We start from the raw sequence: 11944 nt of genomic DNA, 5'->3' as shown, positions 1-11944 counted from the left end.
AAGAAGGTGGCTGGAAGTTGTCCAGATTCTACAACATATGTAGTGCTGGGTCAGTTCAGTTCTAAAACAATGCATTTAGTAAAATGATGGATTTATACAGGAATTTTCCAAATGGGAGGTGTGGGAAATAGCATATGAAGATTTGACAGCAGACACATGGAAAGTTAAAAAGAAAGGCAGAAATGCAAATCCCTTCTCACTCCTTCACACCTGGGGCAGTTTTGAGCGGCTTGGATGCTAAACGTACAGGAGACAAATTCAACAGCTTTATTGACTTTCACACACTCCCCATTTCCAAAACAAAAAGAACAACAATAAAAGCAGATCCAGGGGAAAAAAGGATCGGAATGCCACAAATTTTAACAGAACGTATGGAAATAATTCTGGCTCACACTGCCTGTGACTATTATAATAAAATCAGTCACTAATATCATTTGAAATTTAGGAAGGAAACAAATTGTTTGTTAGGGTATCTAGCTCACCGTACCGACTAAGAGAGGCTGTAAGTGCTCCGAGAGTGATTTGAATTCCACATGTGTCATTTCCCTTTAAATATTTTCTTGCCAGGCATTTTATACTTTAAAATTTGTGTGGGAAATTTTTAACAATGGACCTGTTATTATTTTTTTTCACATTATCTCTACATTTTTCATATTATCTCTACATTCTCACTAGGGATCTTTTCTATCACATGAATGGAGTATAAAACTTTTGGAGTACTAGATTAGGCTTTCAAATTTGTCACTCAGGCACAATTTTCACCCTTTGGTTCATGGGACACTGCACAGTGGAAAACAATGGATGTGCCTATACAGTTCATATTGGCTGGGGGCTCAGTCACTGTAGCAGATTTACTGTGGTAAAAACTAATACCAGAAATGTTCCTCAAGAAATGAGAAAGGATCAGCTGAGTGAGAATATATCTATAAAACTGTTTTTCTCAAGGGGAGACTAAAACTGAGCTGGGCGAGCGGTGGCTCATGCCTGTAATCTCAGCAATTTGGGAGGCTGAGGTGGGGTGATCACCTGAAGTCAGGAGCTCAAGACCAGCTTGGCCAACTATGGTGAAAATTTGTCTCTACTAAAAGTACAAAAATTAGCCAGGTGTGGTAGCGGGCACCTGTAATCCCAGCTACTCGGGAGGCTGAGGCAGGAGAATCACTTGAACCTGGGAAGCAGAGGTTGCAGTGAGCCAAGATCATACCATTGCACTCCAGCCTGGGTGACAGAGTGTGATTCCGTCTCAAAAAAAAAAAAAAAAAAAAAAACCAAAAAGAAAGAAACAAAATAGACTGTGAGATAGTTTTCTTTCCTTGAAATCACTGCCTCTTATCTTGTCATAATTTGAAAAACCCAAGCAGGGAGAAGCCAGAGCCAGGCACATTTCCCTAAGATTTCACAACAGGTGTTTATTTATTTATTTATTTATTTATTTGAAACAGATTTCACTCTTGTTGCCCAGGCTGGAGTGCAGTGGCACAATCTCAACTCACCACCTCAGCCCCCCAAAGTGCTGGGATTACAGGCATGACCACCATGCACAACCCACAACAGGTGTTTTAGTAGTTTATGAGGATATAGATAAACAGCTAGATTGGACTTAGGGATAAATTAAGCCCTTGCCAAGACCAGATCGGTCAGGGAGACCCTAACCCAGCAGCACTAGAGGAATTAAAGACACACACACAGAAATATAGAGGTGCCAAGTGGGAAATCAGGGGTCTCACAGCCTTCAGAGCTGAGAGCCCCGAACAGAGAATTACACATGTATTTATTAACAGTAAACCAGTCATTAGCATTGTTTCTATAGATATTAAATTAACTAAAAGTATCCCTTATGGGAAATGAAGGGATGGGCCAAATTAAAGGAATATGTTGGGCTAGTTAACTGCAGCAGGAGCATGTCCTTAAGGCACAGATCACTCATGCTACTGTCAGTGGCTTAAGAATGCCTTTAAGCGGTTTTCTGCCCTCAGCGGGCCAGGTATTCCTTGCCCTCATTCCTGTAAACCCACCAACTTCCAGCGTGGGCATAATGGCCATTATGAACATGTTACAATGCTGCAGAGATTTTGTGTGTGGCCAGTTTTGTGGCCAGTTTATGGCCAGATTTTGGGGGGCCTGCTCCCAACATGTCCCCCTTCTCTGAGTTGCAAATTGATAAAAGCAAGGGCAGCTTTGTCACGGTGAGCTACTTCTAGCAGGAGTCAGGATCCACATCTGCTGACTATACAAAGACAACCAACACAGATTAAAAGCACAATCATCATTGAAATCACAGCACTTCCAAGTGTTTTTATCCATTTTAATGGGTTACTGGCTGCTAATTTGTCTGTAACTCCTTCAAGCACTCCAGTTCCTGTCATTAAGGTCAGGTGTGCCTGGGATGCTTTAAATATTTGTCTTTAATTTTGCAATATCCAAAGACAAGTTTGTAGAGTGTCTTTCTGGATGCTTTTTTATTTTTTCCCAAATTTTGATCTTATTAAGAGCTATTAATAGTTTCCACACATCCCTATGTTTAGCTTCTAGAGCGGGCCATATCATTTGAGGTTGAGATGCCACTATCCCACCATGGTTCCAGATAATAGGAACTTTTGCCATACTTCTTATCATTTCTACCATCTGACCATTTTTTTTTTCGATCATCTGAGCATACTGTGGCAGTGGCACACAGACTCAGAAATGCAATTCAAGCTAAACATCCTCTTAGGAGACCAATCAATAATGATTCCATAGGAATCATTGTGCAGCACCTCTGCCTGTTCTGCAGTGCTATCTTCCTTAACAAGTATGTTCATTATTTCTGGTGAGGTTCCATTTTGTTTACAAATAGGTTTTTGAAGGTGGTATGCCTCATTTATAGGAGCAGATTTATTATGGTAAATACTGAGATCAGAAAGCGTGTGTAACTGTGTCAGAGTGATTGCATCCAGGCATTATTGCCAGCCAAGATTGATAAATATGCCCAGTAAGTATAACTGTTCTCTTTGTCAGCCCTTATTGAAAGAATACTCATGGCAGTGGTGATTGTCACTATCACAGCTACCACTAAATTACTCATTGTTACTGGTTGTGCCGCTTTCCTCAGGTTTTCTTCCACCATCTGTGACAGCTTCTTGATCTGCCCCCAGGTGGGTGGCTGTGCTCGACAGGTGTTGCTCATGACAGTTGGGGTCCTCCTTAGCATCAGCCTCGACATGGCTGCAATGGCGGGGTGGGGGGTGGTCCTTGGGATCCTCCTGGAATCTCTTCCTTGGGATCTGGCTCATGATAAGGTTTCAAGTGTCTTGATGGTATCCAAATCAGCTGTTGATTTTGGCCTGGAGAAATACAAGCATAACCTCTACCTCAACTTATTATTTTACCTATTTCCCAACTTTTTGTTATTGGATCTCTCCACCAAATCAGTTGTTCTGTTTCTGTGTTTGCAGCTGGTTTCTGTAGATGCTGTTCAGCTGCTGATAACATCTGGCCTTTGGACAGGCTCAAAAAATTTAAAATTAATAATCCTAGGTTCAGTTGCATCTGTAGGGTTCCATATTTTCTGTCTCCCCCTTTCTGCTTTTGTGACTGCTGTTTTAGGGAGAGATTCATTCTTTCCACTATGGCTTGTCCTTGAGAATTGTATGGGATGCCAGTAATGTGCTTAATATTCCACATAGAGAAAAATGTAGCTAGAGCTTGGCTAGTATAGCCTGGGGCATTATCTGTTTTAATGGAAGCTGGAATGCCCATCACTGCAAAACACTGCAAAGGTGACATTTAACACAGGCAGAAGACTCTCCTGTTTGGCATGTAGCCCAGACAAAGTGAGAAAAGGTGTCCACACATACATGTACATAAGCTAGTCTCCCAAACGAGGGAACATGTGTGACATCCATTTGCCAAAAGAGATAGGTTCCAGTCCTCTAGGATTAACTCCTCCTGTAAAAGATGAGGAATGTACCACTTGGCAAGTTGGGCATCGCTGGATAATAGCTTTAGCTTCTTTCCAGGTAATGCTGTATCTGTGTTGAGACCAGAGGCATTAACATGGGTTAAACTGTGAAAGTGTCTAGCATTAGATATTGCAGTAGCAACTAGGCGATCAGCCATTTGATTCCCTTCAGTCAAAGGTCCTGGAAGATGTGTATGAGCCCTTATGTGAGTGATGTAAAATCGGTGCATTCTACTTCTAACTGCTGTTTGCAACTGGGTAAATAAAGTCATCAGTTTTTCTTCTGTATGAAATCGTAACTGAGCATTTTCAATTAACTGTGTGGAATGAACCACGTATGAAGAATCAGAAATCACATTAATAGGCATATCAAAAGCAGTCAATACCTCAATTACAGCTACAAACTCTGCTTTTTGAGCTGAAGTATACAGCGTCTGAAAAACTTTACATTTTGATCCAAAATAAGAAGCTTTACCATTACTAGACCCTTCTGTAAAAACATTCTCAGCACTTTTAATTGGTTTAAATTTAGTTATTTTGGGGAGAATCCAATTAGTTAATTTCAAAAACTGAAACAGCTTCATTTTAGGAAAATGATTATTGAGAACACCCACAAAGTCAGCTAAATGGGTTTGCCAAGTAAGACTATTTATAAAAGCTTGCTTTATTTGTGCCTTCATGAGAGGGACAATAATTTTTCCAGGATCATATTCATGTAATTTAACAATCTGAGTTCTCCCAATCCCTATCATAGTAGTGATTTGATCTAAATAAGGAGTTAGAGTCCATGAATTAGTATGTGGAAGAAAAAGCCACTCTACTAAGTCCTGTTCTCGGACAATAACACCAGTAGGTGAATGCAGAGTTGAAAAAATTAGCAAATCTAGTCTTCTCTGGATCTATTCTATTTATTTGAGCTTTATGGACTTGCTTCTCAATCAGTTGTAACTCTGCCTCAGCCTCCATCATTAATTGCCGAGGGCTAGTGAGACTAGGATTTCCTCTAAGGATAGAAAACAGGTTACTGATGGCATGGATAGGAATGCCTAGAGCAGGTCGTATCCAATTAATGTCCCCTAGTAATTTTTGAAAGTCATTTAATGTTTTTAGTTGATCCCTATGAATGGTTACTTTCTGTGACACAGTGGTAGTGACATTTACTAAGGTCTCCCAGTAGGATTAAGGAGTAGTAGTCTGAATTTTGTCAGGAGCTATAATTAAACCAGTGCAAGGAATCGATTTTTGCAAGTGATCATAACATTGAAGTAATATTTCTCCAGTGGGGGCAGCACAAAGTATACCATCCATATAGTGAATAATGTAACACTGTGAAAATTTTTTACGAGTAGGTTCAATTGCTTGCCCCACATACGTCAGGCAAATAGTGGGACTGTTTAACATGCCCTGTGGCAACACTTTGCAATGATAACACTTAGCAGGCTGCAGTTTGTTTACTGCAGGAATTGTAAATGCAAACCGTTCACAGTCTTGCTCAGCTAAAGGGATAGTAAAGAAACAGTCTTTTAAATCTATGACTATTAAAGGCCAATTTTTTGGAATTATAGCAGAAGGTGGCAATCCTGTCTGTAATGCTCCCATAGGTTGTATAACTGAATTGATGGCTCTTAAGTCAGTTAACATTCTCCATTTACCTGATTTTTTCTTAATTATGAAACAAACAAACAAACAAACAAAAAACCCTGGTGAATTCCCATGGGAAAATGTTGGAGCTATGTGCCCATTTTCTAATTGTTCAGTAACTAATTTCTCTAAAGCCTCCAGTTTCTCTTTACTTAGCAGCCATTGTTCTATCCAAATTGGCTTATCTGTTAACCATTTTAAAGGTATAGGTTCTGGAGGCTTAACAATGGCCACCAGCAAAAATGATATCCTAATCTTTGGTGGAAACTTTTCAAACCTTGCAAATTTTTTTCTAGTCCCATACCAGGGACATACGCCATTTCATGCATCATATGTTGACTTTGAAGGCTATATAACTGTTCTGGAATTAGAACTTGTGCTCCCCATTGTTGTAATAAATCTCTTCCCCATAAATTTATAGGTACAGAAGTTATAATTTGTTGAATAGTCCCATGTTTTTCATCGGGCCCTTCACAATGCAAAATATAACTACTCTGATATACTTCAGGGGCTTTACCATTTCCAACTATGTTAAATTTAGTGGGTTGAATTGGCCACACGGATGGCCACTGCTGTAGAGAAATGATTGAAATGTCCGCTCCTGTATCTGCCAAACCTTTAAATTTCTTTCCCTGAATAGTTATGTCACAGGTAGGACGTGTATCAGTAATTTGATTTACCCAATAAGCTGCTTTGCCTTGTTCATTCGTGCTTCCAAATCCTCCTGTTCATTTAATTTCACTTTTTCCCATTACCACATACGGCACAATCATGAGCTGTACTATGCGCTCTCCTAGCTCTGCTTTCCAGGGAACAGAAGTAGATATAACAATGTGGATTTCCCCATTGTAATCTGAATCAATGACTCCTGTATGTATTTGTGCCCCCCCCCTTTTTTTTTTGAGACAGAGTCTCGGTCTGTCGCCCAGGCTGGAGTGCAGTGGCGCGATCTCAGCTCACTGCAAGCTCCACCTCCCGGGTTCACGCCATTCTCCTGCCTCAGCCTCCCAAGTAGCTGGGACCACATGCACCCGCCACGACACCTGGTTAATTTTTTGTATTTTTTAGTAGAGACGGGGTTTCACTGTGTTAGCCAGGATGGTCTCGATCTCCTGACCTTGTGATTCGCCCGCCTCGGCCTCCCAAAGTGCTGGGATTACAGGCGTGAGCCACCGCGCCCGGCCTTGTGCCCCTTTTAAACTTAAACTAGACTTTCCTAAAAGTAATCCTATTGTCCCCGCTGGCAAGAGTCTACAGACTTCTGTTGGGATCTTTTGTGGGGGTTCCCCAGGCAGAAGGCTCACAGCTTTTGTGCAATATAGATCTACTGTGGCACTACTGGCTGTGGTGGGTGACAGACATTGTACAGGGGTGAGGGAATGGCCTGAGCTGGAAATGCCCCGGTTTAGAATGGGGCCCAGGAAGGGCCCCTCATGGCATTTCCCAAAATCGGGTTCCCTACTTTATCAAACTTAAGAGTGACAATGATTAACCCAATGTTTTCCTTTTTTACATTTTGGACATATTTCAGACTCAGCAGTTTTCTTTTTTCCCCTATCTGGCAGCCTGGCTCGCTGATTTTTTCTATATTCTTTTTTAGTATGACCATGCTTCCCATAGTTAAAACAAGCTCCAGGAAATGGAGTATTTCCTTTGTCCACTCTCAGTCCTGCCATTGCCTGTGCCAACAGAGTAGCTTTTTGCAGATTACCTCCGATACCATCACAGGCCTTGATATAATCAACTAAATGTGCTTTCCCTCTGACAGGTTGCAGAGCAGCCTGGCAATTGGGATTAGCATTGCTGAAATATAATAACTGCAACACTATGTCCTGAGCAGCCGAATCTGCAATCATCTTTTTAAGAAGACTCCTGTAACCGAGCTATAAAATCAAGGTATGGTTCTCTTGGTCCCTGTTTTATAGCACTAAAGGAAGGGTATTGTTCTACACCTGTAGTGATTTTTTTCCCAAGCTTTAATGCCCACTCTGTTAAGCTGCTCTGTGGCATCATCCTGCATGACCCCTTGGGCATCTAAACTAGCCCAGTTGCCAACCCCCAAAAGTTGGTCTGCAGTTATACTAATTTGAGGTTGGGCCTGGGCATTGCAAGCAGCCTGAATGGAAGTTTCATCTGCCCACCAAGTTTTAAATTGTAAGAACTGAGCAGGAGTTAGACAAGCTCGAGTAAGAGCATCCCAGTCAGTAGGAATCATCCAGCTGGAAACAGCAACATTCTTTAACAGTCCCATTACAAAAGGAGAACCTGGTCCATACTGATTTATAGCTTGTTTAAATTCTTTGAGTAATTTAAAAGGAAAAGGCTCAAATGTAGCTATAATATTTCCCTGTTGATCTGGGGGTGGTGTATTCTAACAGGGAACTGCCAAGCCTCTAAATCACCCTCTCGTCTAGCTTGCTGAATTCCTGCCTGAATAGAACTAAGAGCAGTCGCTTGAGGTGCTGCTCAAACAGTCCCTGGGGCAACTACTTTTCGCCCAGTGTCCTCTGGAAAAGAAAGATCTTGAAAGTCATTTTCTTCAAAATAATAATGAGGGGGTGCAGAAGGGTAAGGATGAATCTCTCCCTCCTTTGCTGCTTTAGCTTTAGCTGGTAAATAAATGTGCTCTGTACTGTCTTCTGTTACTTCATTAAACTCTCCTTCCTCATCATCCATGTGAAAAAGTTCCAAGGTGAAACAAACCAGACCCCAAACGTGTCCCATTGTTACCCTGACGCTTCCGAGCACCCCTTCTTACTCACCAAGGAGATTGCTTTAAGAGTATTCACATGTCCTCCAGCTAGTTTTCCTTTCCAAATGTTGCTCCGGTGACCCTTCAACCTGGATTTGAGCCCCCACAATGGACTCCACTTGCTGAGACCAGCTCGGTCAGGGAGACCCTAACCCAGCAGTGCTAGAGGAATTAAAGACACACACACAGAAATATAGAGGTGTCAAGTGGGAAATCAGGGGTCTCACAGCCTTCAGAGCTGAGAGCCCCAAACAGAGATTTACCCACGTATTTATTAACAGCAAACCAGTCATTAGCATTGTTTCTATAGATATTAAATTAACTAAAAGTATCCCTTATGGGAAACGAAGGGATGGACTGAATTAAAGGAATATGTTGGGCTAGTTAACTGCAGCAGGAGCATGTCCTTAAGGCACAGATCACTCATGCTATTGTTTGTGGCTTAAGAATGCCTTTAAGTGGTTTTCCACCCTGGGCAGGCCAGGTGTTCCTTGCCCTCATTCCTGTAAATCCACAACCTTCCAACTTGGGCGTTAGGGCCATTATGAACATGTTACAGTGCTGCAGAGATTTTGTTTATGGCCAGTTTATGGCCAGATTGGGGGGGGCCTGCTCCCAACAGCCCTCATATTTTATTGGTGAAAAGGCAGATCCCAAGAGACAATGAAAAAGATACTTGATTTCTACTGTAGGGTTGATCCTGGAACAATCTGGGCCTGAACTGTGCAGGTCCACTTACAGAGGATTTTTAAAAACAAATGCAGTAGGTCCGTATAGGCAGTTTCCACATTTGAAACGAAACGTGGCAGGAAAATACAGTATTGGTCAGGTTCCAGGCCTACATGCACAGAGGGTTGACTTTTCCTACCCACAGGTTCCACAAGGCTGATTTCAGGACCTGGGCATACATGGATATGTGCCGAGACCAGCTTGGTCAAGGAGACCCCAACCCAGTGGTGCTAGAGGAATGAAGACAAACACACAGAAATAAAGTGCAAAGTGGGAATCAGGGGGATAACAGCCTTCAGAGCTGAGAGCCACAAACAGAGTTTGACCCACATGTTTATTGACAGCAAGCCAGTGATAAGCAGTGTTTCTGTAGGTTATACATTAGCTAAAAGCATTCCTTACGAAAAACAAAGCATACTTAGAGAGGAGCAGAGAAACAGTCTCTGGCCGATTATCTGCAGCAAGAACATGTTGTTAAGGCTCAGGCCACTCATGCTATTGTTTGTGGTTTGAGCAGTTTTCCGCTCTGGGTGGGCCAGGTGTTCCCTACCCTGCTCCAGTAAACTAACAACTTCTAGCAGTGGGCGTCATAGCCATCAGGAGCACGTCACATTCGTGCAGAAATGCTGTTCATGGTCAGTTTAAGGCCTGTTTATGACAGGCTTAGGGCCTGTTCCCAGCAGATTTGGGTGTCCAAAGTGGGTCCTGGAACCAATCCTCTGGATACCAAGGGAAAACTGTGTTTGAACCATGGTTTGAGTTTGGAGAGATTAATGACAACAGTGGCTAAGCATGGGAAGGATTTCTATGGTGGGACTGCATTGGACCACCTCTGAATGTGTGTATTATGACTCACTGGAGCCTGTTGTGTTAGCCCATAAGGAGGGTAATTATTGTTGACACTTGCTCATCCTCTACAGTTTAGTCAATTGAATGTGCAGTTTAGTAAATTAAACAAATCTAAATTATTATTTGATCGGGGTTAGCGGATGCAAATAATAAGATTAACTCAGAGTATCCTAAAAATTCCCCCAGTTGTATTTAGTTTTGTGGAATTATGTCCTCTTTCCAATTTTGCAACATTTCCTTGCATGTTAAAACATTCTTCCCTGAACCCACAATGAGTCTTTTACAACTCTTCTCTGATACAAGAAAAAAAGATATTTCAATGAAAAACAGAGCTTGATTTTGTACATAAGCTAAAAACAAACAAAACAAACCCAGAGGTGTACCTGCTCTGCTCATTCCCTTTGCCCAAGAGAAAAAAAAGAACACACCATCACAGAAACTGATGCCTTAGGAAATCTTTTATTCATCACTTGGAAACTTATAACCAGCACACTGAGGGCAGTAGCCATTTCTCTCAGCTGCTTGTAGATAATTCACATCTTTGCCAAAAGACTCTCCTTCAAAAAATGTGGAAAACTGATTTCAATGAGTTAAGGAAATACAAGTGATGAGGAATGGAGAAAAAAATAACACAGAGATAATCTGTCTTGTCACATTTTATCCCTAGATATTGAGGGTATCAAGGAGATGTGTGCCTGGTGATGAATAAAGACAACCAGCTGATCTTGGAGGCATGGAATTGGGACTTGGAACTGCACCCCCCAGCTCAGATTTTCTGTTATTGACCTTCTGGAGACACAGGCATATTGGCGTCCTTGGTTTACCTACACTAAACTTCTTGCATACAGATGAGCAAACTGAGAGCTAGCAAAATGAACTGGCCCAAATTTACAGAATTAAGTGACTTTGTCACATGAGTCAGTGAAGAGCCTCAAAGATTAGTGAAGTCTACAAGATTGTGGGAGAGTCATCAACTAAGTTATGCAAGCTGTCCCATCCCCTCCCAGATTTCACATGGAAAATTTCAGTGGGAACAGAGGCAAATGAAGGGAGTTGGGTACACATATGAGGGCTGGTGTGGCCATTGAGATGCCTGAGCATTTACCAGGGGAGTTTTTATTTTTAGAAGGAAATATCTGCAGCATCTTACCAAATGCTTTGCCCGGGATCTCAGAGGCTCTGAGAACACTAAGCTCTGCCTGTGTTCCTACATTGCAAAAAACCAAGAGGGATGTCGCCCTTGTGCTTGTGTTTTACTGAGAGGGAGGCTCATGGCCCCATCCAGACAACCTCCACACCCTGCCTTTGATCCCAGAGGCTGATGGAGAATGTCTTAGCCAGCTGCAACCCTAGGTATGGTTCTAACACATGGAGGCTCCTCTGAGAAATCTATAGGGCTTCATTAGGGCCATTAATAGGGTTGTCTTGCCACACTTCTGGGACTTTCAAATTTTTTTAATGGGTAGCTTTAATATTATTATTATTTTTTTTAATGGAGTCTTGCTCTGTCACCCAGGCTGGAGTGCAATGGCACAATCCCAGCTCACTGCAGCCTCTGCCTCCTGGGTTCAAGCAATTCTCTTGCCTCAGCCTCCTCAGTAGCTTGGATTACAGGCACTCACCAACAAAACTGGCTAATTTTTGTACTTTTAGTAGAGACGGGATTCCACCATATTGGCCAGGCTGATCTCAAACTCCTGACCTCAAGTGATCCACCCTCCTTGGCCTCCCAAAGTGCTGGGATTACAGGTGTGAGCCACCACACCAAGCCATATTTGCTTCAATATTTTAACACAAAATGATACTTTAACTTATCATCCAATGTTCCCACTATTCAATAGGATGCAACTGCTGTGCTTTTTTTGAAATAACTATTTTTGAAAATAATTATTTCAAAATGTAGTCCTCCCACAAAGTCCTATTTCTATTGGGATTTTAAAGGATTACATAAAATAGCCATCACATTTCACTTAATGTGCCCTATGTAATGCAGCACCCAGCCTGCTACAGCCACTTGGGCGGCTTTTGCCCAC

Source organism: Pan paniscus, chromosome 8 (assembly GCF_029289425.2).
Source record: "Pan paniscus chromosome 8, NHGRI_mPanPan1-v2.0_pri, whole genome shotgun sequence".
Classification (NCBI taxonomy): domain Eukaryota; kingdom Metazoa; phylum Chordata; class Mammalia; order Primates; family Hominidae; genus Pan; species Pan paniscus.
Note: the sequence above shows the minus strand (reverse complement) of the source record.